Source organism: Eschrichtius robustus, chromosome 1 (assembly GCF_028021215.1).
Source record: "Eschrichtius robustus isolate mEscRob2 chromosome 1, mEscRob2.pri, whole genome shotgun sequence".
In the NCBI taxonomy this organism is placed as follows: domain Eukaryota; kingdom Metazoa; phylum Chordata; class Mammalia; order Artiodactyla; family Eschrichtiidae; genus Eschrichtius; species Eschrichtius robustus.
In genome coordinates, this window is record NC_090824.1 from 143327900 (window position 1) to 143351881 (window position 23982).

At 55.3% G+C, this 23982-nt stretch overlaps 9 non-coding genes across 9 annotated transcripts; all 9 read left to right on the top strand.

Moving 5' to 3' along the window:
* Positions 1-513: 513 nt before the first annotated feature.
* LOC137776608 (small nucleolar RNA SNORD116) lies at positions 514-606 on the top strand. Its single transcript, XR_011076269.1, has one exon. It is a non-coding gene; the product is annotated as a small nucleolar RNA SNORD116 (small nucleolar RNA).
* Positions 607-3240: 2634 nt separating this feature from the next.
* LOC137776489 (small nucleolar RNA SNORD116) lies at positions 3241-3333 on the top strand. Its single transcript, XR_011076232.1, has one exon. It is a non-coding gene; the product is annotated as a small nucleolar RNA SNORD116 (small nucleolar RNA).
* Positions 3334-5969: 2636 nt separating this feature from the next.
* On the top strand, positions 5970-6062 carry LOC137777236 (small nucleolar RNA SNORD116). Its single transcript, XR_011076473.1, has one exon. It is a non-coding gene; the product is annotated as a small nucleolar RNA SNORD116 (small nucleolar RNA).
* Positions 6063-8698: 2636 nt separating this feature from the next.
* On the top strand, positions 8699-8791 carry LOC137777240 (small nucleolar RNA SNORD116). The gene has a single exon (XR_011076476.1). It is a non-coding gene; the product is annotated as a small nucleolar RNA SNORD116 (small nucleolar RNA).
* A 2636-nt stretch (positions 8792-11427) lies between these two features.
* LOC137777243 (small nucleolar RNA SNORD116) lies at positions 11428-11520 on the top strand. The gene has a single exon (XR_011076477.1). It is a non-coding gene; the product is annotated as a small nucleolar RNA SNORD116 (small nucleolar RNA).
* Positions 11521-14156: 2636 nt separating this feature from the next.
* On the top strand, positions 14157-14249 carry LOC137776957 (small nucleolar RNA SNORD116). Its single transcript, XR_011076365.1, has one exon. It is a non-coding gene; the product is annotated as a small nucleolar RNA SNORD116 (small nucleolar RNA).
* Positions 14250-16885: 2636 nt separating this feature from the next.
* On the top strand, positions 16886-16978 carry LOC137777244 (small nucleolar RNA SNORD116). Its single transcript, XR_011076478.1, has one exon. It is a non-coding gene; the product is annotated as a small nucleolar RNA SNORD116 (small nucleolar RNA).
* Positions 16979-19614: 2636 nt separating this feature from the next.
* LOC137777249 (small nucleolar RNA SNORD116) lies at positions 19615-19707 on the top strand. The gene has a single exon (XR_011076479.1). It is a non-coding gene; the product is annotated as a small nucleolar RNA SNORD116 (small nucleolar RNA).
* A 2636-nt stretch (positions 19708-22343) lies between these two features.
* On the top strand, positions 22344-22436 carry LOC137776971 (small nucleolar RNA SNORD116). The gene has a single exon (XR_011076369.1). It is a non-coding gene; the product is annotated as a small nucleolar RNA SNORD116 (small nucleolar RNA).
* Positions 22437-23982: the final 1546 nt, after the last annotated feature.

Sequence of the window (23982 nt, forward strand, 5' to 3'; positions counted from 1 at the left end):
CACACCGGCCAATGTATGTGCCTAACTTCCTGCAGTCGTACTATCAGACATGCAGTCAATTCTCGGTAAGGGATAGAGGTCCTTGGGAAGCAGTTTCAGAGCTGAAGCCCAGGTAAATGTTTGTATGGATCATGTCCTTTGAGGACACCAGTCCACTTCCCAGGTGCAGTTGCTGGGCAAGCCTCGCCGTCGGCAAAAACAAGAAGATCTTCGTGTGCTCTGATGACTGGAGGTGCTAAGAAGAACTGGAAAAAGTGAGGCGGGGCCATGTTCCCGAGCATGGTCGCAGATAACTCAGGATGGTAGGTATTCAACCACCCCAGGATGTGCCATTAGATATGAGGTTTTCCTCAGATAGGCCCAATGGCTGTAAGAGTGGCTTGATTGTTTGTCTTGTTGCGTGGCCTGAGGGCTGTGGATGCTCCAGGATTTTGGGGTACCCCAGGCTCATGACTCCCCTGCATAGCCCGGCGCACTGCCCGGTTGTTTTCTGAAGCATCCCAGCATGTGCTTGGATCGATGATGACACCCTTATATGCATTCCTTGGAAACTCTGAACAAAATGGGTGAGAACACTCTCCCGTATCTTTATCGAAACTGAGGTTCAGCACGTTTCCTCTCCTGGGTGTAGGGGACTGTTAGGAGTGAAGGCCAGTGTCCCCTGCCGACATGCACGCAAACACCACCACGGACTCCAGTATTGGAGGGGCTCCTGTCTGAGGGTCGACCGTGTCTGCCCATAAACTGGGTCATCTATGAATCCGCGGTCCCTGCTAAAAGGCCGTGAGGGAATGCAAGGGGGCAGGCTCTCCTGCTAGTCTTCAGAATCGGAGTGTGTGCTGGTGTGGGCCCAGTGAGCTTTCAGCTTGGAGAAGTGTGTTTTGACCAGGATCACGCTTTGTGCATGCCGCTTCGGTGGTTGATTTTGGAAGCCAAAATGAGCAAGGTTCCCTGGTTGGAGCCTGGAGCCTCAGGCCAGGCCTGTGGCCCTCTCTGTTGTTGTGTTTGGTGCGGTGAGGTTCTTGAGTGCCCGGTGGGGCTGGAGCAGTGGGCGGGAGTGGGATGGAGTTTGCTGATGGCGGAAGGGGGCTGATGAATCAGGCCTCGCTGCTGCCCCTGAAGCTGCCAGCACACTGATAGTGCTAAGTGGATCATCGTGGAATGGGGTGAGGATCTAGTGCTGCATTTAAGCCTGCGTAGTGGCTGCTGCCCTGGAGAGAAAGGTAAGGTATCATGAGGACAGGTCCTGTGTGATGTCGTGGGATGGGCTGTCATCATTGGGTTGCAGGCGTTGGCCTCGGCTTCCCAAGAATGTGTATTGTTCGTGGTGGCCTGGCATCAGCTGCCTATGGTGGGGATGGCTTTGGCAGTTCATGAGGATGCAGTGAGGTAGGTTACCTGTGAAGGGTTGAAATCCCGTTTCCAGAGGAGTGACTGCCCACGGGTGTCTTGCGGGACATAGAGAAGATGGACATGCTGAGGCATCTGTGCCGGCCTTCTTGGGGGTAGGTGAGTTATGCAAACAAGCCCTTGGGTCGCTCTTTTCCCACTTTTGGGAATGTGCAAAGCGATAGTGTTTCTGCCGGAGGGCATGACGCGGCCGGCCCGTATGGCATGCAGGCCTTTCGAATAGCCAGAACTTTATCCAGAGCAGTCCGTTGGCGGGGCAGAGAAGGGGGCACTGTTTCCAACCCTGGTGCACTGTCAAGGCCAGCCACGGTTCCCTTTCAGTCTTCCAAGTGCCCTCACATGGCAGAGGTCTTCCGTTGCAAGTCTGTCTGTGGTCCTCGGGGATCATGCCTTTGATCACTCTGAGTTCCTCAGTGGGGTCACTGTGGCAGTGGAGAATTTCCAGGATGCATCAGTTGGGATCAGCATCTTCAAAGCAGACAGGCTCGCGGTCTGTCTTCCCTGGTGTTCAGTGTTCCCGTGTTCGGAAGATGTCTGTGGCTTCCAGTAGGGACGCGTCGCCTGCTGGCTGGAGTAGGGCACGTTGGACGAGGCTGTTGAGCGTTTGAGCGGTTCCTTAGGGGTCAGGGCCGCGAACCTTGCAGGATGGGAGCTGCCTGAGACATGGCCGGGAAGGTGGCCTAGTTTCCGCTGTGGGGTTCCCACATGGGTCATGGCTGCTGAAGCCCACTGCTTCCTGTGGTGGGCATTCCCAGGGGTCAAAGGAAAGTGATTAGGCCTAGTTGGCAAGAAGTTGCACTTTGTTCGATGTTCTTTAGCCCCTTGAGTGGTTTCAGGCTGCATCTTGCCAGGAGAATGCTGTAGGTCGGTGTCGGGTCACCCATGGGAGTTCCCTTGCTTCCGAAAGTGCTGGGAGTGACCCCAAGTGCACATCAGATGTGCTGGTAGCTGGCAGGTTCTCGAGTTTCTCATAGATGTCACACCCACGGCCGGGAGGCAGGTCTCGTCCAGTCTTTGTGCTGTGGTCAGAAGGCGTGGCTGTGGGAGAGCTGGAGTCCGTGGAGTATTTCAAGAACCCCTGGGGGTTAAAGTTTGCATGCGGCCTCTGGAAGCTGACAGGGGGCTTTCTCCTTTCAGTTGTGGGTCTAGACAGGGTGTTGTGTATAAACTATGGCGTTTACTATTGGACGCCTCTTCACAGGGCTACAGGGACACACAGAGACCAAGACGCATAATCAGCGGCACACAGAGAAACCCACAAGAGCGTCTGCGTGCGCAGTGACAGTCACACGCGTGAACACAGAAATACAGCCTCTCACACACCGGCCAATGTATGTGCCTAACTTCCTGCAGTCGTACTATCAGACATGCAGTCAATTCTCGGTAAGGGATAGAGGTTCTTAGGAAGCAGTTTCAGAGCTCAAGCCCAGGTAAATGTTTCTATGGATCATGTCCTTTGAGGACACCAGTCCACTTCCCAGGTGCAGTTGCTGGGCAAGCCTCGCCGTCGGCAAAACAAGAAGATCTTCGTGTGCTCTGATGACTGGAGGTGCTAAGAAGAACTGGAAAAAGTGAGGTGGGGCCGTGTTCCCGAACATGGTCGAGGATACCTCAGGATGGTATGTATTCAAGCACCCCAAGATGTGCCATTAGATATTAGGTTTTCCTGAGATGGGCCCAATGGCTGCAAGAGTGGCTTGATTGTTCGTCTTGTTGAGGGGCCTGAGGGCTGTGGATTCTCCAGGCTTTTGTGGTACCCCAGGCTCATGACTCCCCTGCAGAGCCCGGCGCACTGCCCGGTTGTGTTCTGCAGCATCCCAGCATGTGCTTGGATCGATGATGACACCCTTGTATGCATTCCTTGGAAACTCTGAACAAAATGGGTGAGAACACTCTACCGTATCCTTATCGAAACTGAGGTTCAGCACGTTTCCTCTCTCGGGTGTAGGGGACTGTTAGGAGTGAAGGCCAGTGTCCCCTGCCGACATGCACGCAAACACCACCAAGGACTCCAGTATTGGAGGGGCTCCTGACTGAGGGTCGACCGTGTCTGCCCATAAGCTGGGTCATCTATGAATCCGCGGTCCCTGCTAAAAGGCCGTGAGAGAATGCAAGGGGGCAGGCTCTCCTGCTAGTCTTCAGAATCGGAGTGTGTGCTGGTGTGGGCCCAGTGAGCTTTCAGCTTGGAGAAGTGTGTTTTGACCAGGATCACGCTTTGTGCATGCCGCTTCGGTGGTTGATTTTGGAAGCCAAAATGAGCAAGGTTCCCTGGTTGGAGCCTGGAGCCTCAGGCCAGGCCTGTGGCCCTCTCTGTTGTCGTGTTTGGTGCGGTGAGGTTCTTGAGTGCCCGGTGGGGCTGGAGCAGTGGGCGGGGGTGGGATGGAGTTTGGTGATGGTGGAAGGGGGCTGATGGATTAGGCCTCGCTGCTGCCTCTGAAGCTGCCAGCACACTGTTGGTGCTAAGTGGATCATCGTGGAGTGGGGTGAGGATCGAGTGCTGCATTTAAGCCTGCGTAGTGGCTGCTGCCCTGGAGAGAAAGGTAAGGTATCATGAGGACAGCTCCTGTGTGATGTCGTGGGATGGGCTGTCATCATTGGGTTGCAGGCGCTGTCCTCGGCTTCTCAAGGATGTGTCTTGTTCGTGATGGCCTGGAATCAGCTGCCTATGGTGGGGATGGCTTTGGCAGTTCATGAGGACGCAGTGAGGTAGGTTACCTGTGAAGAGTTGCAATCCCGTTTCCAGAGGAGTGACTCCCCACGGGTGTCTTGCGGGACATAGAGAAGATGGACATGCTGAGGCATCTGTGCCGGCCTTCTTGGGGGTAGGTGAGTTATGCAAACAAGCCCTTGGGTCGCTCTTTTCCCACTTTTGGGAATGTGCAAAGCGATAGTGTTTCTGCCGGAGGGCATGACGCGGCCGGCCCGTATGGCATGCAGGCCTTTCGAATAGCCAGAGCTTTATCCAGAGCAGTTCGTTGGCGGGGCAGAGAAGGGGGCACTGTTGCCATCCCTGGTGCGCTGCCAAGGCCAGCCACTCTTCCCTTTCAGGCTTCCAAGTCCCCTCACATGGCAGGGGTCTTCCGTTGCAAGTCTGTCTGTGGTCCTCGTGGACCATGCCTTTGATCACTCTGAGTTCCTCAGTGGTGTCACTGTGGCAGTGGAGAATTTCCAGGATGCATCAGGTGGGATCAGCATCTTCAAAGCAGACAGGCTTGCGGTCTGTCTTCCCTGGTGTTCAGTGTTCCCGTGTTCGGAAGATGTCTGTGGCTTCCAGTAGGGACGCGTCACCCTGCTGGCTGGAGTAGGGCACGTTGGAGGAGGCTGTTGAGCGTTTGAGCGGTTCTTTAGGGGTCAGGGCCGCGAACCTTGCAGGATGGGAGCTGCTTGAGACATGGCCGGGAAGGTGGCCTAGTTTCCGCTGTGGGGTTCCAACATGGGTCATGGCTGCTGAAGCCCACTGCTTCCTGTGGTGGGCATTCCCATGGGTCAAAGGAAAGTGATTAGGCCTAGTTGGCAAGAAGTTGCACTTTGTTCGATGTTCTTTAGCCCCTTGAGTGGTTTCAGGCTGCATCTTCCCAGGAGAATGCTGTAGGTCGGTGTCGGCTCACCCATGGGCATTCCCTTGCTTCCGAAAGTGCTGGGAGTGACCCCAAGTGCACATCAGATGTGCTGGTAGCTGGCAGGTTCTCGAGATGCTCGTAGATGTCACACCCACGGCCGGGAGGCAGGTCTCGCCCAGTCTTTGTGCTCTGGTCAGAAGGCGTGCCTGTGGGAGAGCGGGAGTCCGTGGAGTATTTCAACAGCCCCTGGGGGTTAAAGTTTGCATGCGTCCTCTGGAAGCTGACAGGGGGCTTTCTCCTTTCAGTTGTGGGTCTAGACAGGGTGTTGTGTATAAACTATGGCGTTTACTGTTGGACGCCACTTCACAGGGCTACAGTGACACACAGAGACCAAGACGCGTAGTCAGCGGCACACAGAGAAACCCACAAGAGCGTCTGCGTGCGCAGTCACAGTCACACGCGTGAACACAGAAATACAGCCTCTCACACACCGGCCAATGTATGTGCCTAACTTCCTGCAGTCGTACTATCAGACATGCAGTCAATTCTCGGTAAGGGATAGAGGTCCTTTGGAAGCAGTTTCAGAGCTCAAGCCCAGGTAAATGTTTGTATGGATCATGTCCTTTGAGGACACCAGTCCACTTCCCAGGTGCAGATGCTGGGCAAGCCTCGCCGTTGGCAAAAACAAGAAGATCTTCGTGTGCTCTGATGACTGGAGGTGCTAAGAAGAACTGTAAAAAGTGAGGCGGGGCCATGTTCCCGAGCATGGTCGCAGATAACTCAGGATGGTAGGTATTCAACCACCCCAAGATGTGCCATTAGATATTAGGTTTTCCTGACATGGGCCCAATGGCTGCAAGAGTGGCTTGATTGTTCGTCTTGTTGAGTGGCCTAAGGGCTGTGGATTCTCCAGGCTTTTGGGGTACCCCAGGCTCATGACTCCCCTGCAGAGCCCGGCGCACTGCCCGGTTGTGTTCTGCAGCATCCCAGCATGTGCTTGGATCGATGATGACACCCTTGTATGCATTCCTTGGAAACTCTGAACAACATGGGTGAGAACACTCTACCGTATCCTTATCGAAACTGAGGTTCAGCACGTTTCCTCTCTCGGGTGTAGGGGACTGTTAGGAGTGAAGGCCAGTGTCCCCTGCCGACATGCACGCAAACACCACCAAGGACTCCAGTATTGGAGGGGCTTCTGTCTGAGGGTCGACCGTGTCTGCCCATAAGCTGGGTCATCTATGAATCCGCGGTCCCTGCTAAAAGGCCGTGAGGGAATGCAAGGGGGCAGGGTCTCCTGCTAGTCTACAGAGTCGGAGTGTGTGCTGTTGTGGGCCCAGTGAACTTTCAGCTTGGAGAAGTGTGTTTTGACCAGGATCACGCTTTGTGCATCCCGCTTCGGTGGTTGATTTTGGGAGCCAAAATGAGCAAGGTTCCCTGGTTGGAGCCTGGAGCCTCAGGCCAGGCCTGTGGCCCTCTCTGTTGTCGTGTTTGGTGCGGTGAGGTTCTTGAGTGCCCGATGGGGCTGGAGCAGTGGGCGGGGTTGGGATGGAGTTTGGTGATGGCGGAAGGGGGCTGATGGATTAGGCCTCGCTGCTGCCCCTGAAGCTGCCAGCACACTGTTGGCGCTAAGTGGATCATCGTGGAGTGGGGTGAGGATCGAGTGCTGCATTTAAGCCTGCGTAGTGGCTGCTGCCCTGGAGAGAAAGGTAAGGTATCATGAGGACAGGTCCTGTGTGATGTAGTGGGATGGGCTGTCATCATTGGGTTGCAGGCGCTGGCCTCGGCTTCCCAAGGATGTGTCTTGTACATGATGGCCTGGCATCAGCTGCCTATGGTGGGGATGGCTTTGGCAGTTCATGAGGATGCTGTGAGGTAGGTTACCTGTGAAGAGTTGCAATCCCGTTTCCAGAGGAGTGACTCCCCACGGGTGTCTTGCGGGACATAGAGAAGATGGACATGCTGAGGCATCTGTACCGGCCTTCTTGGGGGTAGGTGAGTTATGCAAACAAGCCCTTTGGTCGCCCTTTTCCCACTTTTGGGAATGTGCAAAGCGATAATGTTTCTGCCGGAGGGCATGACGCGGCCGGCCCGTGTGGCATGCAGGCCTTTCGAATAGCCAGAGCTTTATCCAGAGCAGTCCGTTGGCGGGACAGAGAAGGGGGCACTGTTGCCATCCCTGGTGCGCTGCCAAGGCCAGCCACTCTTCCCTTTCAGGCTTCCAAGTGCCCTCACATGGCAGAGGTCTTCCGTTGCAAGTCTGTCTGTGGTCCTCGGGGACCATGCCTTTGATCACTCTGAGTTCCTCAGTGGTTTCACTGTGGCAGTGGAGAATTTCCAGAATGCATCAGGTGGGATCAGCATCTTCAAAGCAGACAGGCTTGCGGTCTCTCTTCCCTGGTGTTCAGTGTTCCCGTGTTCGGAAGATGTCTGTGGCTTCCAGTAGGGACGCGTCGCCCTGCTGGCTGGAGTAGGGCACGTTGGACGAGGCTGTTGAGCGTTTGAGCGGTTCCTTAGGGATCAGGGCCGCGAACCTTGCAGGATGGGAGCTGCCTGAGACATGGCCGGGAAGGTGACCTAGTTCCCGCTGTGGGGCTCCAACATGGGTCATGGCTGCTGAAGCCCACTGCCTCCTGTGGTGGGCATTCCCACGGGTCAAAGGAAAGTGATTAGGCCTAGTTGGCAAGAAGTTGCACTTTGTTCGATGTTCTTTAGCCCCTTGAGTGGTTTCAGGCTGCATCTTGCCAGGAGAATGCTGTAGGTCGGTGTCGGCTCACCCATGGGCATTCCCTTGCTTCCGAAAATGCTGGGAGTGACCCCAAGTGCACATCAGATGTGCTGGTAGCTGGCAGGTTCTCGAGATGCTCGTAGATGTCACACCCACGGCCGGGAGGCAGGTCTCGTCCAGTCTTTGTGCTCTGGTCAGAAGGCGTGCCTGTGGGAGAGCGGGAGTCCGTGGAGTATTTCAACAGCCCCTGGGGGTTAAAGTTTGCATGCGTCCTCTGGAAGCTGACAGGGGGCTTTCTCCTTTCAGTTGTGGGTCTAGACAGGGTGTTGTGTATAAACTATGGCGTTTACTGTTGGACGCCACTTCACAGGGCTACAGTGACACACAGAGACCAAGACGCGTAGTCAGCGGCACACAGAGAAACCCACAAGAGCGTCTGCGTGCGCAGTCACAGTCACACGCGTGAACACAGAAATACAGCCTCTCACACACCGGCCAATGTATGTGCCTAACTTCCTGCAGTCGTACTATCAGACATGCAGTCAATTCTCGGTAAGGGATAGAGGTCCTTGGGAAGCAGTTTCAGAGCTCAAGCCCAGGTAAATGTTTGTATGGATCATGTCCTTTGAGGACACCAGTCCACTTCCCAGGTGCAGATGCTGGGCAAGCCTCGCCGTTGGCAAAAACAAGAAGATCTTCGTGTGCTCTGATGACTGGAGGTGCTAAGAAGAACTGTAAAAAGTGAGGCGGGGCCATGTTCCCGAGCATGGTCGCAGATAACTCAGGATGGTAGGTATTCAACCACCCCAAGATGTGCCATTAGATATTAGGTTTTCCTGACATGGGCCCAATGGCTGCAAGAGTGGCTTGATTGTTCGTCTTGTTGAGTGGCCTAAGGGCTGTGGATTCTCCAGACTTTTGGGGTACCCCAGGCTCATGACTCCCCTGCAGAGCCCGGCGCACTGCCCGGTTGTGTTCTGCAGCATCGCAGCATGTGCTTGGATCGATGATGACACCCTTGTATGCATTCCTTGGAAACTCTGAACAACATGGGTGAGAACACTCTACCGTATCCTTATCGAAACTGAGGTTCATCACGTTTCCTCTCTCGGGTGTAGGGGACTGTTAGGAGTGAAGGCCAGTGTCCCCTGCCGACATGCACGCAAACACCACCAAGGACTCCAGTATTGGAGGGGCTTCTGTCTGAGGGTCGACCGTGTCTGCCCATAAGCTGGGTCATCTATGAATCCGCGGTCCCTGCTAAAAGGCCGTGAGGGAATGCAAGGGGGCAGGCTCTCCTGCTAGTCTACAGAGTCGGAGTGTGTGCTGTTGTGGGCCCAGTGAACTTTCAGCTTGGAGAAGTGTGTTTTGACCAGGATCACGCTTTGTGCATCCCGCTTCGGTGGTTGATTTTGGGAGCCAAAATGAGCAAGGTTCCCTGGTTGGAGCCTGGAGCCTCAGGCCAGGCCTGAGGCCCTCTCTGTTGTTGTGTTTGGTGCGGTGAGGTTCTTGAGTGCCCGATGGGGCTGGAGCAGTGGGCGGGGTTGGGATGGAGTTTGGTGATGGCGGAAGGGGGCTGATGGATTAGGCCTCGCTGCTGCCCCTGAAGCTGCCAGCACACTGTTGGCGCTAAGTGGATCATCGTGGAGTGGGGTGAGGATCGAGTGCTGCATTTAAGCCTGCGTAGTGGCTGCTGCCCTGGAGAGAAAGGTAAGGTATCATGAGGACAGGTCCTGTGTGATGTAGTGGGATGGGCTGTCATCATTGGGTTGCAGGCGCTGGCCTCGGCTTCCCAAGGATGTGTCTTGTACATGATGGCCTGGCATCAGCTGCCTATGGTGGGGATGGCTTTGGCAGTTCATGAGGATGCTGTGAGGTAGGTTACCTGTGAAGAGTTGCAATCCCGTTTCCAGAGGAGTGACTCCCCACGGGTGTCTTGCGGGACATAGAGAAGATGGACATGCTGAGGCATCTGTACCGGCCTTCTTGGGGGTAGGTGAGTTATGCAAACAAGCCCTTTGGTCGCCCTTTTCCCACTTTTGGGAATGTGCAAAGCGATAATGTTTCTGCCGGAGGGCATGACGCGGCCGGCCCGTGTGGCATGCAGGCCTTTCGAATAGCCAGAGCTTTATCCAGAGCAGTCCGTTGGCGGGACAGAGAAGGGGGCACTGTTGCCATCCCTGGTGCGCTGCCAAGGCCAGCCACTCTTCCCTTTCAGGCTTCCAAGTGCCCTCACATGGCAGAGGTCTTCCGTTGCAAGTCTGTCTGTGGTCCTCGGGGACCATGCCTTTGATCACTCTGAGTTCCTCAGTGGTTTCACTGTGGCAGTGGAGAATTTCCAGAATGCATCAGGTGGGATCAGCATCTTCAAAGCAGACAGGCTTGCGGTCTCTCTTCCCTGGTGTTCAGTGTTCCCGTGTTCGGAAGATGTCTGTGGCTTCCACTAGGGACGCGTCGCCCTGCTGGCTGGAGTAGGGCACGTTGGACGAGGCTGTTGAGCGTTTGAGCGGTTCCTTAGGGATCAGGGCCGCGAACCTTGCAGGATGGGAGCTGCCTGAGACATGGCCGGGAAGGTGACCTAGTTCCCGCTGTGGGGCTCCAACATGGGTCATGGCTGCTGAAGCCCACTGCCTCCTGTGGTGGGCATTCCCACGGGTCAAAGGAAAGTGATTAGGCCTAGTTGGCAAGAAGTTGCACTTTGTTCGATGTTCTTTAGCCCCTTGAGTGGTTTCAGGCTGCATCTTGCCAGGAGAATGCTGTAGGTCGGTGTCGGCTCACCCATGGGCATTCCCTTGCTTCCGAAAATGCTGGGAGTGACCCCAAGTGCACATCAGATGTGCTGGTTGCTGGCAGGTTCTCGAGATGCTCGTAGATGTCACACCCACGGCCGGGAGGCAGGTCTCGTCCAGTCTTTGTGCTCTGGTCAGAAGGCGTGCCTGTGGGAGAGCGGGAGTCCGTGGAGTATTTCAACAGCCCCTGGGGGTTAAAGTTTGCATGCGTCCTCTGGAAGCTGACAGGGGGCTTTCTCCTTTCAGTTGTGGGTCTAGACAGGGTGTTGTGTATAAACTATGGCGTTTACTGTTGGACGCCACTTCACAGGGCTACAGTGACACACAGAGACCAAGACGCGTAGTCAGCGGCACACAGAGAAACCCACAAGAGCGTCTGCGTGCGCAGTCACAGTCACACGCGTGAACACAGAAATACAGCCTCTCACACACCGGCCAATGTATGTGCCTAACTTCCTGCAGTCGTACTATCAGACATGCAGTCAATTCTCGGTAAGGGATAGAGGTCCTTGGGAAGCAGTTTCAGAGCTCAAGCCCAGGTAAATGTTTGTATGGATCATGTCCTTTGAGGACACCAGTCCACTTCCCAGGTGCAGATGCTGGGCAAGCCTCGCCGTTGGCAAAAACAAGAAGATCTTCGTGTGCTCTGATGACTGGAGGTGCTAAGAAGAACTGTAAAAAGTGAGGCGGGGCCATGTTCCCGAGCATGGTCGCAGATAACTCAGGATGGTAGGTATTCAACCACCCCAAGATGTGCCATTAGATATTAGGTTTTCCTGACATGGGCCCAATGGCTGCAAGAGTGGCTTGATTGTTCGTCTTGTTGAGTGGCCTAAGGGCTGTGGATTCTCCAGACTTTTGGGGTACCCCAGGCTCATGACTCCCCTGCAGAGCCCGGCGCACTGCCCGGTTGTGTTCTGCAGCATCGCAGCATGTGCTTGGATCGATGATGACACCCTTGTATGCATTCCTTGGAAACTCTGAACAACATGGGTGAGAACACTCTACCGTATCCTTATCGAAACTGAGGTTCATCACGTTTCCTCTCTCGGGTGTAGGGGACTGTTAGGAGTGAAGGCCAGTGTCCCCTGCCGACATGCACGCAAACACCACCAAGGACTCCAGTATTGGAGGGGCTTCTGTCTGAGGGTCGACCGTGTCTGCCCATAAGCTGGGTCATCTATGAATCCGCGGTCCCTGCTAAAAGGCCGTGAGGGAATGCAAGGGGGCAGGCTCTCCTGCTAGTCTACAGAGTCGGAGTGTGTGCTGTTGTGGGCCCAGTGAACTTTCAGCCTGGAGAAGTGTGTTTTGACCAGGATCACGCTTTGTGCATCCCGCTTCGGTGGTTGATTTTGGGAGCCAAAATGAGCAAGGTTCCCTGGTTGGAGCCTGGAGCCTCAGGCCAGGCCTGTGGCCCTCTCTGTTGTTGTGTTTGGTGCGGTGAGGTTCTTGAGTGCCCGATGGGGCTGGAGCAGTGGGCGGGGTTGGGATGGAGTTTGGTGATGGCGGAAGGGGGCTGATGGATTAGGCCTCGCTGCTGCCCCTGAAGCTGCCAGCACACTGTTGGCGCTAAGTGGAACATCGTGGAGTGGGGTGAGGATCGAGTGCTGCATTTAAGCCTGCGTAGTGGCTGCTGCCCTGGAGAGAAAGGTAAGGTATCATGAGGACAGGTCCTGTGTGATGTAGTGGGATGGGCTGTCATCATTGGGTTGCAGGCGCTGGCCTCGGCTTCCCAAGGATGTGTCTTGTACATGATGGCCTGGCATCAGCTGCCTATGGTGGGGATGGCTTTGGCAGTTCATGAGGATGCTGTGAGGTAGGTTACCTGTGAAGAGTTGCAATCCCGTTTCCAGAGGAGTGACTCCCCACGGGTGTCTTGCGGGACATAGAGAAGATGGACATGCTGAGGCATCTGTACCGGCCTTCTTGGGGGTAGGTGAGTTATGCAAACAAGCCCTTTGGTCGCCCTTTTCCCACTTTTGGGAATGTGCAAAGCGATAATGTTTCTGCCGGAGGGCATGACGCGGCCGGCCCGTGTGGCATGCAGGCCTTTCGAATAGCCAGAGCTTTATTCAGAGCAGTCCGTTGGCGGGACAGAGAAGGGGGCACTGTTGCCATCCCTGGTGCGCTGCCAAGGCCAGCCACTCTTCCCTTTCAGGCTTCCAAGTCCCCTCACATGGCAGAGGTCTTCCGTTGCAAGTCTGTCTGTGGTCCTCGGGGACCATGCCTTTGATCACTCTGAGTTCCTCAGTGGTGTCACTGTGGCAGTGGAGAATTTCCAGAATGCATCAGGTGGGATCAGCATCTTCAAAGCAGACAGGCTTGCGGTCTCTCTTCCCTGGTGTTCAGTGTTCCCGTGTTCGGAAGATGTCTGTGGCTTCCAGTAGGGAAGCGTCGCCCTGCTCGCTGGAGTAGGGCACGTTGGACGAGGCTGTTGAGCATTTGAGCGGTTCCTTAGGGATCAGGGCCGCGAACCTTGCAGGATGGGAGCTGCCTGAGACATGGCCGGGAAGGTGACATAGTTCCCGCTGTGGGGCTCCAACATGGGTCATGGCTGCTGAAGCCCACTGCCTCCTGTGGTGGGCATTCCCACGGGTCAAAGGAAAGTGATTAGGCCTAGTTGGCAAGAAGTTGTACTTTGTTCGATATTCTTTAGCCCATTGAGTGTTTTCAGGCTGCATCTTGCCAGTAGAATGCTGTAGGTCGGTGTCGGATCACCCATGGGAGTTCCCTTGCTTCCGAAAGTGCTGGGAGTGACCCCAAGTGCACATCAGATGTGCTGGTAGCTGGCAGGTTCTCGAGTTGCACGTAGATGTCACACCCACGGCCGGGAGGCAGGTCTCGTCCAGTCTTTGTGCTCTGGTCAGAAGGCGTGGCTGTGGGAGAGCGGGAGTCCGTGGAGTATTTCAACAGCCCCTGGGGTTTAAAGTTTGCATGCGGCCTCTGGAAGCTGAAAGGGGGCTTTCTCCTTTCAGTTGTGGGTCTAGACAGGGTGTTGTGTATAAACTAGGGCGTTTACTGTTGGACGCCTCTTCACAGGGCTACAGGGACACACAGAGACCAAGACGCGTAGTCAGCGGCACACAGAGAAACCCTCAAGAGCGTCTGCGTGCGCAGTCACAGTCACACGCGTGAACACAGAAATACAGCCTCTCACACACCGGCCAATGTATGTGCCTAACTTCCTGCAGTCGTACTATCAGACATGCAGTCAATTCTCGGTAAGGGATAGAGGTCCTTGGGAAGCAGTTTCAGAGCTCAAGCCCACGTAAATGTTTGTATGGATCATGTCCTTTGAGGACACCAGTCCACTTCCCAGGTGCAGTTGCTGGGCAAGCCTCGCCGTCGGCAAAAACAAGAAGATCTTCGTGTGCTCTGATGACTGGAGGTGCTAAGAAGAACTGGAAAAAGTGAGGCGGGGCCATGTTCCCGAGCATGGTCGCGGATAACTCAGGATGGTAGGTATTCAAGCACCCCAGGATGTGCCATTAGATATTAGGTTTTCCTCAGATAGGCCCAATGGCTGTAAGAGTGGCTTGATTGTTTGTCTTGTTGAGTGGCCTGAGGGCTGTGGATGCTCCAGGATTTTGGGGTACCCCAGACTCATGACTCCCCTGCATAGCCCGGCGCACTGCCCGGTTGTGTTCTGAAGCATCCCAGCATGTGCTTGGATCGATGATGACACCCTTTTATGCATTCCTTGGAAACTCTGAACAAAATGGGTGAGAACACTCTCCCGTATACTTATCGAAACTGAGGTTCAGCACGTTTCCTCTCCTGGGTGTAGGGGACTGTTAGGAGTGAAGGCCAGTGTCCCCTGCCGACATGCACGCAAACACCACCACGGACTCCAGTATTGGAGGGGCTCCTGTCTGAGGGTCGACCGTGTCTGCCCATAAACTGGGTCATCTATGAATCCGCGGTCCCTGCTAAAAGGCCGTGAGGGAATGCAAGGGGGCAGGCTCTCCTGCTAGTCTTCAGAATCGGAGTGTGTGCTGGTGTGGGCCCAGTGAGCTTTCAGCTTGGAGAAGTGTGTTTTTACCAGGATCACGCTTTGTGCATGCCGCTTCGGTGGTTGATTTTGGAAGCCAAAATGAGCAAGGTTCCCTGGTTGGAGCCTGGAGCCTCAGGCCAGGCCTGTGGCCCTCTCTGTTGTTGTGTTTGGTGCGGTGAGGTTCTTCAGTGCCCGGTGGGGCTGGAGCAGTGGGCGGGCGTGGGATGGAGTTTGGTGATGGCGGAAGGGGGCTGATGAATCAGGCCTCGCTGCTGCCCCTGAAGCTGCCAGCACACTGATAGTGCTAAGTGGATCATCGTGGAGTGGGGTGAGGATCGAGTGCTGCATTTAAGCCTGCGTAGTGGCTGCTGCCCTGGAGAGAAAGGTAAGGTATCATGAGGACAGGTCCTGTGTGATGTCGTGGGATGGGCTGTCATCATTGGGTTGCAGGCGTTGGCCTCGGCTTCCCAAGAATGTGTCTTGTTCATGATGGCCTGGCATCAGCTGCCTATGGTGGGGATGGCTTTGGCAGTTCATGAGGATGCAGTGAGGTAGGTTACCTGTGAAGAGTTGCAATCCCGTTTCCAGAGGAGTGACTCCCCACGGGTGTCTTGCGGGACATAGAGAAGATGGACATGCTGAGGCATCTGTGCCGGCCTTCTTGGGGGTAGGTGAGTTATGCAAACAAGCCCTTGGGTCGCTCTTTTCCCACTTTTGGGAATGTGCAAAGCGACAGTGTTTCTGCCGGAGGGCATGACGCGGCCGGCCGGTATGGCATGCAGGCCTTTCGAATAGCCAGAGCTTTATCCAGAGCAGTTCGTTGGCGGGGCAGAGAAGGGGGCACTGTTGCCATCCCTGGTGCGCTGCCAAGGCCAGCCACTCTTCCCTTTCAGGCTTCCAAGTCCCCTCACATGGCAGGGGTCTTCCGTTGCAAGTCTGTCTGTGGTCCTCGTGGACCATGCCTTTGATCACTCTGAGTTCCTCAGTGGTGTCACTGTGGCAGTGGAGAATTTCCAGGATGCATCAGGTGGGATCAGCATCTTCAAAGCAGACAGGCTTGCCGTCTGTCTTCCCTGGTGTTCAGTGTTCCCGTGTTCGGAAGATGTCTGTGGCTTCCAGTAGGGACGCGTCACCCTGCTGGCTGGAGTAGGGCACGTTGGAGGAGGCTGTTGAGCGTTTGAGCGGTTCTTTAGGGGTCAGGGCCGCGAACCTTGCAGGATGGGAGCTGCTTGAGACATGGCCGGGAAGGTGGCCTAGTTTCCGCTGTGGGGTTCCAACATGGGTCATGGCTGCTGAAGCCCTCTGCTTCCTGTGGTGGGCATTCCCATGGGTCAAAGGAAAGTGATTAGGCCTAGTTGGCAAGAAGTTGCACTTTGTTCGATGTTCTTTAGCCCCTTGAGTGGTTTCAGGCTGCATCTTGCCAGGAGAATGCTGTAGGTCGGTGTCGGCTCACCCATGGGCATTCCCTTGCTTCCGAAAATGCTGGGAGTGACCCCAAGTGCACATCAGATGTGCTGGTAGCTGGCAGGTTCTCGAGATGCTCGTAGATGTCACACCCACGGCCGGGAGGCAGGTCTCGTCCAGTCTTTGTGCTCTGGTCAGAAGGCGTGCCTGTGGGAGAGCGGGAGTCCGTGGAGTATTTCAACAGCCCCTGGGGGTTAAAGTTTGCATGCGTCCTCTGGAAGCTGACAGGGGGCTTTCTCCTTTCAGTTGTGGGTCTAGACAGGGTGTTGTGTATAAACTATGGCGTTTACTGTTGGACGCCACTTCACAGGGCTACAGTGACACACAGAGACCAAGACGCGTAGTCAGCGGCACACAGAGAAACCCACAAGAGCGTCTGCGTGCGCAGTCACAGTCACACGCGTGAACACAGAAATACAGCCTCTCACACACCGGCCAATGTATGTGCCTAACTTCCTGCAGTCGTACTATCAGACATGCAGTCAATTCTCGGTAAGGGATAGAGGTCCTTTGGAAGCAGTTTCAGAGCTCAAGCCCAGGTAAATGTTTGTATGGATCATGTCCTTTGAGGACACCAGTCCACTTCCCAGGTGCAGATGCTGGGCAAGCCTCGCCGTTGGCAAAAACAAGAAGATCTTCGTGTGCTCTGATGACTGGAGGTGCTAAGAAGAACTGTAAAAAGTGAGGCGGGGCCATGTTCCCGAGCATGGTCGCAGATAACTCAGGATGGTAGGTATTCAACCACCCCAAGATGTGCCATTAGATATTAGGTTTTCCTGACATGGGCCCAATGGCTGCAAGAGTGGCTTGATTGTTCGTCTTGTTGAGTGGCCTAAGGGCTGTGGATTCTCCAGACTTTTGGGGTACCCCAGGCTAATGACTCCCCTGCAGAGCCTGGCGCACTGCCCGGTTGTGTTCTGCAGCATCGCAGCATGTGCTTGGATCGATGATGACACCCTTGTATGCATTCCTTGGAAACTCTGAACAACATGGGTGAGAACACTCTACCGTATCCTTATCGAAACTGAGGTTCATCACGTTTCCTCTCTCGGGTGTAGGGGACTGTTAGGAGTGAAGGCCAGTGTCCCCTGCCGACATGCACGCAAACACCACCAAGGACTCCAGTATTGGAGGGGCTTCTGTCTGAGGGTCGACCGTGTCTGCCCATAAGCTGGGTCATCTATGAATCCGCGGTCCCTGCTAAAAGGCCGTGAGGGAATGCAAGGGGGCAGGCTCTCCTGCTAGTCTACAGAGTCGGAGTGTGTGCTGTTGTGGGCCCAGTGAACTTTCAGCTTGGAGAAGTGTGTTTTGACCAGGATCACGCTTTGTGCATCCCGCTTCGGTGGTTGATTTTGGGAGCCAAAATGAGCAAGGTTCCCTGGTTGGAGCCTGGAGCCTCAGGCCAGGCCTGAGGCCCTCTCTGTTGTTGTGTTTGGTGCGGTGAGGTTCTTGAGTGCCCGATGGGGCTGGAGCAGTGGGCGGGGTTGGGATGGAGTTTGGTGATGGCGGAAGGGGGCTGATGGATTAGGCCTCGCTGCTGCCCCTGAAGCTGCCAGCACACTGTTGGCGCTAAGTGGATCATCGTGGAGTGGGGTGAGGATCGAGTGCTGCATTTAAGCCTGCGTAGTGGCTGCTGCCCTGGAGAGAAAGGTAAGGTATCATGAGGACAGGTCCTGTGTGATGTAGTGGGATGGGCTGTCATCATTGGGTTGCAGGCGCTGGCCTCGGCTTCCCAAGGATGTGTCTTGTACATGATGGCCTGGCATCAGCTGCCTATGGTGGGGATGGCTTTGGCAGTTCATGAGGATGCTGTGAGGTAGGTTACCTGTGAAGAGTTGCAATCCCGTTTCCAGAGGAGTGACTCCCCACGGGTGTCTTGCGGGACATAGAGAAGATGGACATGCTGAGGCATCTGTACCGGCCTTCTTGGGGGTAGGTGAGTTATGCAAACAAGCCCTTTGGTCGCCCTTTTCCCACTTTTGGGAATGTGCAAAGCGATAATGTTTCTGCCGGAGGGCATGACGCGGCCGGCCCGTGTGGCATGCAGGCCTTTCGAATAGCCAGAGCTTTATCCAGAGCAGTCCGTTGGCGGGACAGAGAAGGGGGCACTGTTGCCATCCCTGGTGCGCTGCCAAGGCCAGCCACTCTTCCCTTTCAGGCTTCCAAGTGCCCTCACATGGCAGAGGTCTTCCGTTGCAAGTCTGTCTGTGGTCCTCGGGGACCATGCCTTTGATCACTCTGAGTTCCTCAGTGGTTTCACTGTGGCAGTGGAGAATTTCCAGAATGCATCAGGTGGGATCAGCATCTTCAAAGCAGACAGGCTTGCGGTGTCTCTTCCCTGGTGTTCAGTGTTCCCGTGTTCGGAAGATGTCTGTGGCTTCCAGTAGGGACACGTCGCCCTGCTGGCTGGAGTAGGGCACGTTGGACGAGGCTGTTGAGCGTTTGAGCGGTTCCTTAGGGATCAGGGCCGCGAACCTTGCAGGATGGGAGCTGCCTGAGACATGGCCGGGAAGGTGACCTAGTTCCCGCTGTGGGGCTCCAACATGGGTCATGGCTGCTGAAGCCCACTGCCTCCTGTGGTGGGCATTCCCACGGGTCAAAGGAAAGTGATTAGGCCTAGTTGGCAAGAAGTTGCACTTTGTTCGATGTTCTTTAGCCCCTTGAGTGGTTTCAGGCTGCATCTTGCCAGGAGAATGCTGTAGGTCGGTGTCGGCTCACCCATGGGCATTCCCTTGCTTCCGAAAATGCTGGGAGTGACCCCAAGTGCACATCAGATGTGCTGGTTGCTGGCAGGTTCTCGAGATGCTCGTAGATGTCACACCCACGGCCGGGAGGCAGGTCTCGTCCAGTCTTTGTGCTCTGGTCAGAAGGCGTGCCTGTGGGAGAGCGGGAGTCCGTGGAGTATTTCAACAGCCCCTGGGGGTTAAAGTTTGCATGCGTCCTCTGGAAGCTGACAGGGGGCTTTCTCCTTTCAGTTGTGGGTCTAGACAGGGTGTTGTGTATAAACTATGGCGTTTACTGTTGGACGCCACTTCACAGGGCTACAGTGACACACAGAGACCAAGACGCGTAGTCAGCGGCACACAGAGAAACCCACAAGAGCGTCTGCGTGCGCAGTCACAGTCACACGCGTGAACACAGAAATACAGCCTCTCACACACCGGCCAATGTATGTGCCTAACTTCCTGCAGTCGTACTATCAGACATGCAGTCAATTCTCGGTAAGGGATAGAGGTCCTTGGGAAGCAGTTTCAGAGCTCAAGCCCAGGTAAATGTTTGTATGGATCATGTCCTTTGAGGACACCAGTCCACTTCCCAGGTGCAGATGCTGGGCAAGCCTCGCCGTTGGCAAAAACAAGAAGATCTTCGTGTGCTCTGATGACTGGAGGTGCTAAGAAGAACTGTAAAAAGTGAGGCGGGGCCATGTTCCCGAGCATGGTCGCAGATAACTCAGGATGGTAGGTATTCAACCACCCCAAGATGTGCCATTAGATATTAGGTTTTCCTGACATGGGCCCAATGGCTGCAAGAGTGGCTTGATTGTTCGTCTTGTTGAGTGGCCTAAGGGCTGTGGATTCTCCAGACTTTTGGGGTACCCCAGGCTCATGACTCCCCTGCAGAGCCCGGCGCACTGCCCGGTTGTGTTCTGCAGCATCGCAGCATGTGCTTGGATCGATGATGACACCCTTGTATGCATTCCTTGGAAACTCTGAACAACATGGGTGAGAACACTCTACCGTATCCTTATCGAAACTGAGGTTCATCACGTTTCCTCTCTCGGGTGTAGGGGACTGTTAGGAGTGAAGGCCAGTGTCCCCTGCCGACATGCACGCAAACACCACCAAGGACTCCAGTATTGGAGGGGCTTCTGTCTGAGGGTCGACCGTGTCTGCCCATAAGCTGGGTCATCTATGAATCCGCGGTCCCTGCTAAAAGGCCGTGAGGGAATGCAAGGGGGCAGGCTCTCCTGCTAGTCTACAGAGTCGGAGTGTGTGCTGTTGTGGGCCCAGTGAACTTTCAGCCTGGAGAAGTGTGTTTTGACCAGGATCACGCTTTGTGCATCCCGCTTCGGTGGTTGATTTTGGGAGCCAAAATGAGCAAGGTTCCCTGGTTGGAGCCTGGAGCCTCAGGCCAGGCCTGTGGCCCTCTCTGTTGTTGTGTTTGGTGCGGTGAGGTTCTTGAGTGCCCGATGGGGCTGGAGCAGTGGGCGGGGTTGGGATGGAGTTTGGTGATGGCGGAAGGGGGCTGATGGATTAGGCCTCGCTGCTGCCCCTGAAGCTGCCAGCACACTGTTGGCGCTAAGTGGAACATCGTGGAGTGGGGTGAGGATCGAGTGCTGCATTTAAGCCTGCGTAGTGGCTGCTGCCCTGGAGAGCAAGGTAAGGTATCATGAGGACAGGTCCTGTGTGATGTAGTGGGATGGGCTGTCATCATTGGGTTGCAGGCGCTGGCCTCGGCTTCCCAAGGATGTGTCTTGTACATGATGGCCTGGCATCAGCTGCCTATGGTGGGGATGGCTTTGGCAGTTCATGAGGATGCTGTGAGGTAGGTTACCTGTGAAGAGTTGCAATCCCGTTTCCAGAGGAGTGACTCCCCACGGGTGTCTTGCGGGACATAGAGAAGATGGACATGCTGAGGCATCTGTACCGGCCTTCTTGGGGGTAGGTGAGTTATGCAAACAAGCCCTTTGGTCGCCCTTTTCCCACTTTTGGGAATGTGCAAAGCGATAATGTTTCTGCCGGAGGGCATGACGCGGCCGGCCCGTGTGGCATGCAGGCCTTTCGAATAGCCAGAGCTTTATTCAGAGCAGTCCGTTGGCGGGACAGAGAAGGGGGCACTGTTGCCATCCCTGGTGCGCTGCCAAGGCCAGCCACTCTTCCCTTTCAGGCTTCCAAGTCCCCTCACATGGCAGAGGTCTTCCGTTGCAAGTCTGTCTGTGGTCCTCGGGGACCATGCCTTTGATCACTCTGAGTTCCTCAGTGGTGTCACTGTGGCAGTGGAGAATTTCCAGAATGCATCAGGTGGGATCAGCATCTTCAAAGCAGACAGGCTTGCGGTCTCTCTTCCCTGGTGTTCAGTGTTCCCGTGTTCGGAAGATGTCTGTGGCTTCCAGTAGGGAAGCGTCGCCCTGCTCGCTGGAGTAGGGCACGTTGGACGAGGCTGTTGAGCATTTGAGCGGTTCCTTAGGGATCAGGGCCGCGAACCTTGCAGGATGGGAGCTGCCTGAGACATGGCCGGGAAGGTGACATAGTTCCCGCTGTGGGGCTCCAACATGGGTCATGGCTGCTGAAGCCCACTGCCTCCTGTGGTGGGCATTCCCACGGGTCAAAGGAAAGTGATTAGGCCTAGTTGGCAAGAAGTTGTACTTTGTTCGATATTCTTTAGCCCATTGAGTGTTTTCAGGCTGCATCTTGCCAGTAGAATGCTGTAGGTCGGTGTCGGATCACCCATGGGAGTTCCCTTGCTTCCGAAAGTGCTGGGAGTGACCCCAAGTGCACATCAGATGTGCTGGTAGCTGGCAGGTTCTCGAGTTGCACGTAGATGTCACACCCACGGCCGGGAGGCAGGTCTCGTCCAGTCTTTGTGCTCTGGTCAGAAGGCGTGGCTGTGGGAGAGCGGGAGTCCGTGGAGTATTTCAACAGCCCCTGGGGTTTAAAGTTTGCATGCGGCCTCTGGAAGCTGAAAGGGGGCTTTCTCCTTTCAGTTGTGGGTCTAGACAGGGTGTTGTGTATAAACTAGGGCGTTTACTGTTGGACGCCTCTTCACAGGGCTACAGGGACACACAGAGACCAAGACGCGTAGTCAGCGGCACACAGAGAAACCCTCAAGAGCGTCTGCGTGCGCAGTCACAGTCACACGCGTGAACACAGAAATACAGCCTCTCACACACCGGCCAATGTATGTGCCTAACTTCCTGCAGTCGTACTATCAGACATGCAGTCAATTCTCGGTAAGGGATAGAGGTCCTTGGGAAGCAGTTTCAGAGCTCAAGCCCACGTAAATGTTTGTATGGATCATGTCCTTTGAGGACACCAGTCCACTTCCCAGGTGCAGTTGCTGGGCAAGCCTCGCCGTCGGCAAAAACAAGAAGATCTTCGTGTGCTCTGATGACTGGAGGTGCTAAGAAGAACTGGAAAAAGTGAGGCGGGGCCATGTTCCCGAGCATGGTCGCGGATAACTCAGGATGGTAGGTATTCAAGCACCCCAGGATGTGCCATTAGATATTAGGTTTTCCTCAGATAGGCCCAATGGCTGTAAGAGTGGCTTGATTGTTTGTCTTGTTGAGTGGCCTGAGGGCTGTGGATGCTCCAGGATTTTGGGGTACCCCAGACTCATGACTCCCCTGCATAGCCCGGCGCACTGCCCGGTTGTGTTCTGAAGCATCCCAGCATGTGCTTGGATCGATGATGACACCCTTTTATGCATTCCTTGGAAACTCTGAACAAAATGGGTGAGAACACTCTCCCGTATACTTATCGAAACTGAGGTTCAGCACGTTTCCTCTCCTGGGTGTAGGGGACTGTTAGGAGTGAAGGCCAGTGTCCCCTGCCGACATGCACGCAAACACCACCACGGACTCCAGTATTGGAGGGGCTCCTGTCTGAGGGTCGACCGTGTCTGCCCATAAACTGGGTCATCTATGAATCCGCGGTCCCTGCTAAAAGGCCGTGAGGGAATGCAAGGGGGCAGGCTCTCCTGCTAGTCTTCAGAATCGGAGTGTGTGCTGGTGTGGGCCCAGTGAGCTTTCAGCTTGGAGAAGTGTGTTTTTACCAGGATCACGCTTTGTGCATGCCGCTTCGGTGGTTGATTTTGGAAGCCAAAATGAGCAAGGTTCCCTGGTTGGAGCCTGGAGCCTCAGGCCAGGCCTGTGGCCCTCTCTGTTGTTGTGTTTGGTGCGGTGAGGTTCTTCAGTGCCCGGTGGGGCTGGAGCAGTGGGCGGGCGTGGGATGGAGTTTGGTGATGGCGGAAGGGGGCTGATGAATCAGGCCTCGCTGCTGCCCCTGAAGCTGCCAGCACACTGATAGTGCTAAGTGGATCATCGTGGAGTGGGGTGAGGATCGAGTGCTGCATTTAAGCCTGCGTAGTGGCTGCTGCCCTGGAGAGAAAGGTAAGGTATCATGAGGACAGGTCCTGTGTGATGTCGTGGGATGGGCTGTCATCATTGGGTTGCAGGCGTTGGCCTCGGCTTCCCAAGAATGTGTCTTGTTCATGATGGCCTGGCATCAGCTGCCTATGGTGGGGATGGCTTTGGCAGTTCATGAGGATGCAGTGAGGTAGGTTACCTGTGAAGAGTTGCAATCCCGTTTCCAGAGGAGTGACTCCCCACGGGTGTCTTGCGGGACATAGAGAAGATGGACATGCTGAGGCATCTGTGCCGGCCTTCTTGGGGGTAGGTGAGTTATGCAAACAAGCCCTTGGGTCGCTCTTTTCCCACTTTTGGGAATGTGCAAAGCGACAGTGTTTCTGCCGGAGGGCATGACGCGGCCGGCCCGTATGGCATGCAGGCCTTTCGAATAGCCAGAGCTTTATCCAGAGCAGTTCGTTGGCGGGGCAGAGAAGGGGGCACTGTTGCCATCCCTGGTGCGCTGCCAAGGCCAGCCACTCTTCCCTTTCAGGCTTCCAAGTCCCCTCACATGGCAGGGGTCTTCCGTTGCAAGTCTGTCTGTGGTCCTCGTGGACCATGCCTTTGATCACTCTGAGTTCCTCAGTGGTGTCACTGTGGCAGTGGAGAATTTCCAGGATGCATCAGGTGGGATCAGCATCTTCAAAGCAGACAGGCTTGCGGTCTGTCTTCCCTGGTGTTCAGTGTTCCCGTGTTCGGAAGATGTCTGTGGCTTCCAGTAGGGACGCGTCACCCTGCTGGCTGGAGTAGGGCACGTTGGAGGAGGCTGTTGAGCGTTTGAGCGGTTCTTTAGGGGTCAGGGCCGCGAACCTTGCAGGATGGGAGCTGCTTGAGACATGGCCGGGAAGGTGGCCTAGTTTCCGCTGTGGGGTTCCAACATGGGTCATGGCTGCTGAAGCCCACTGCTTCCTGTG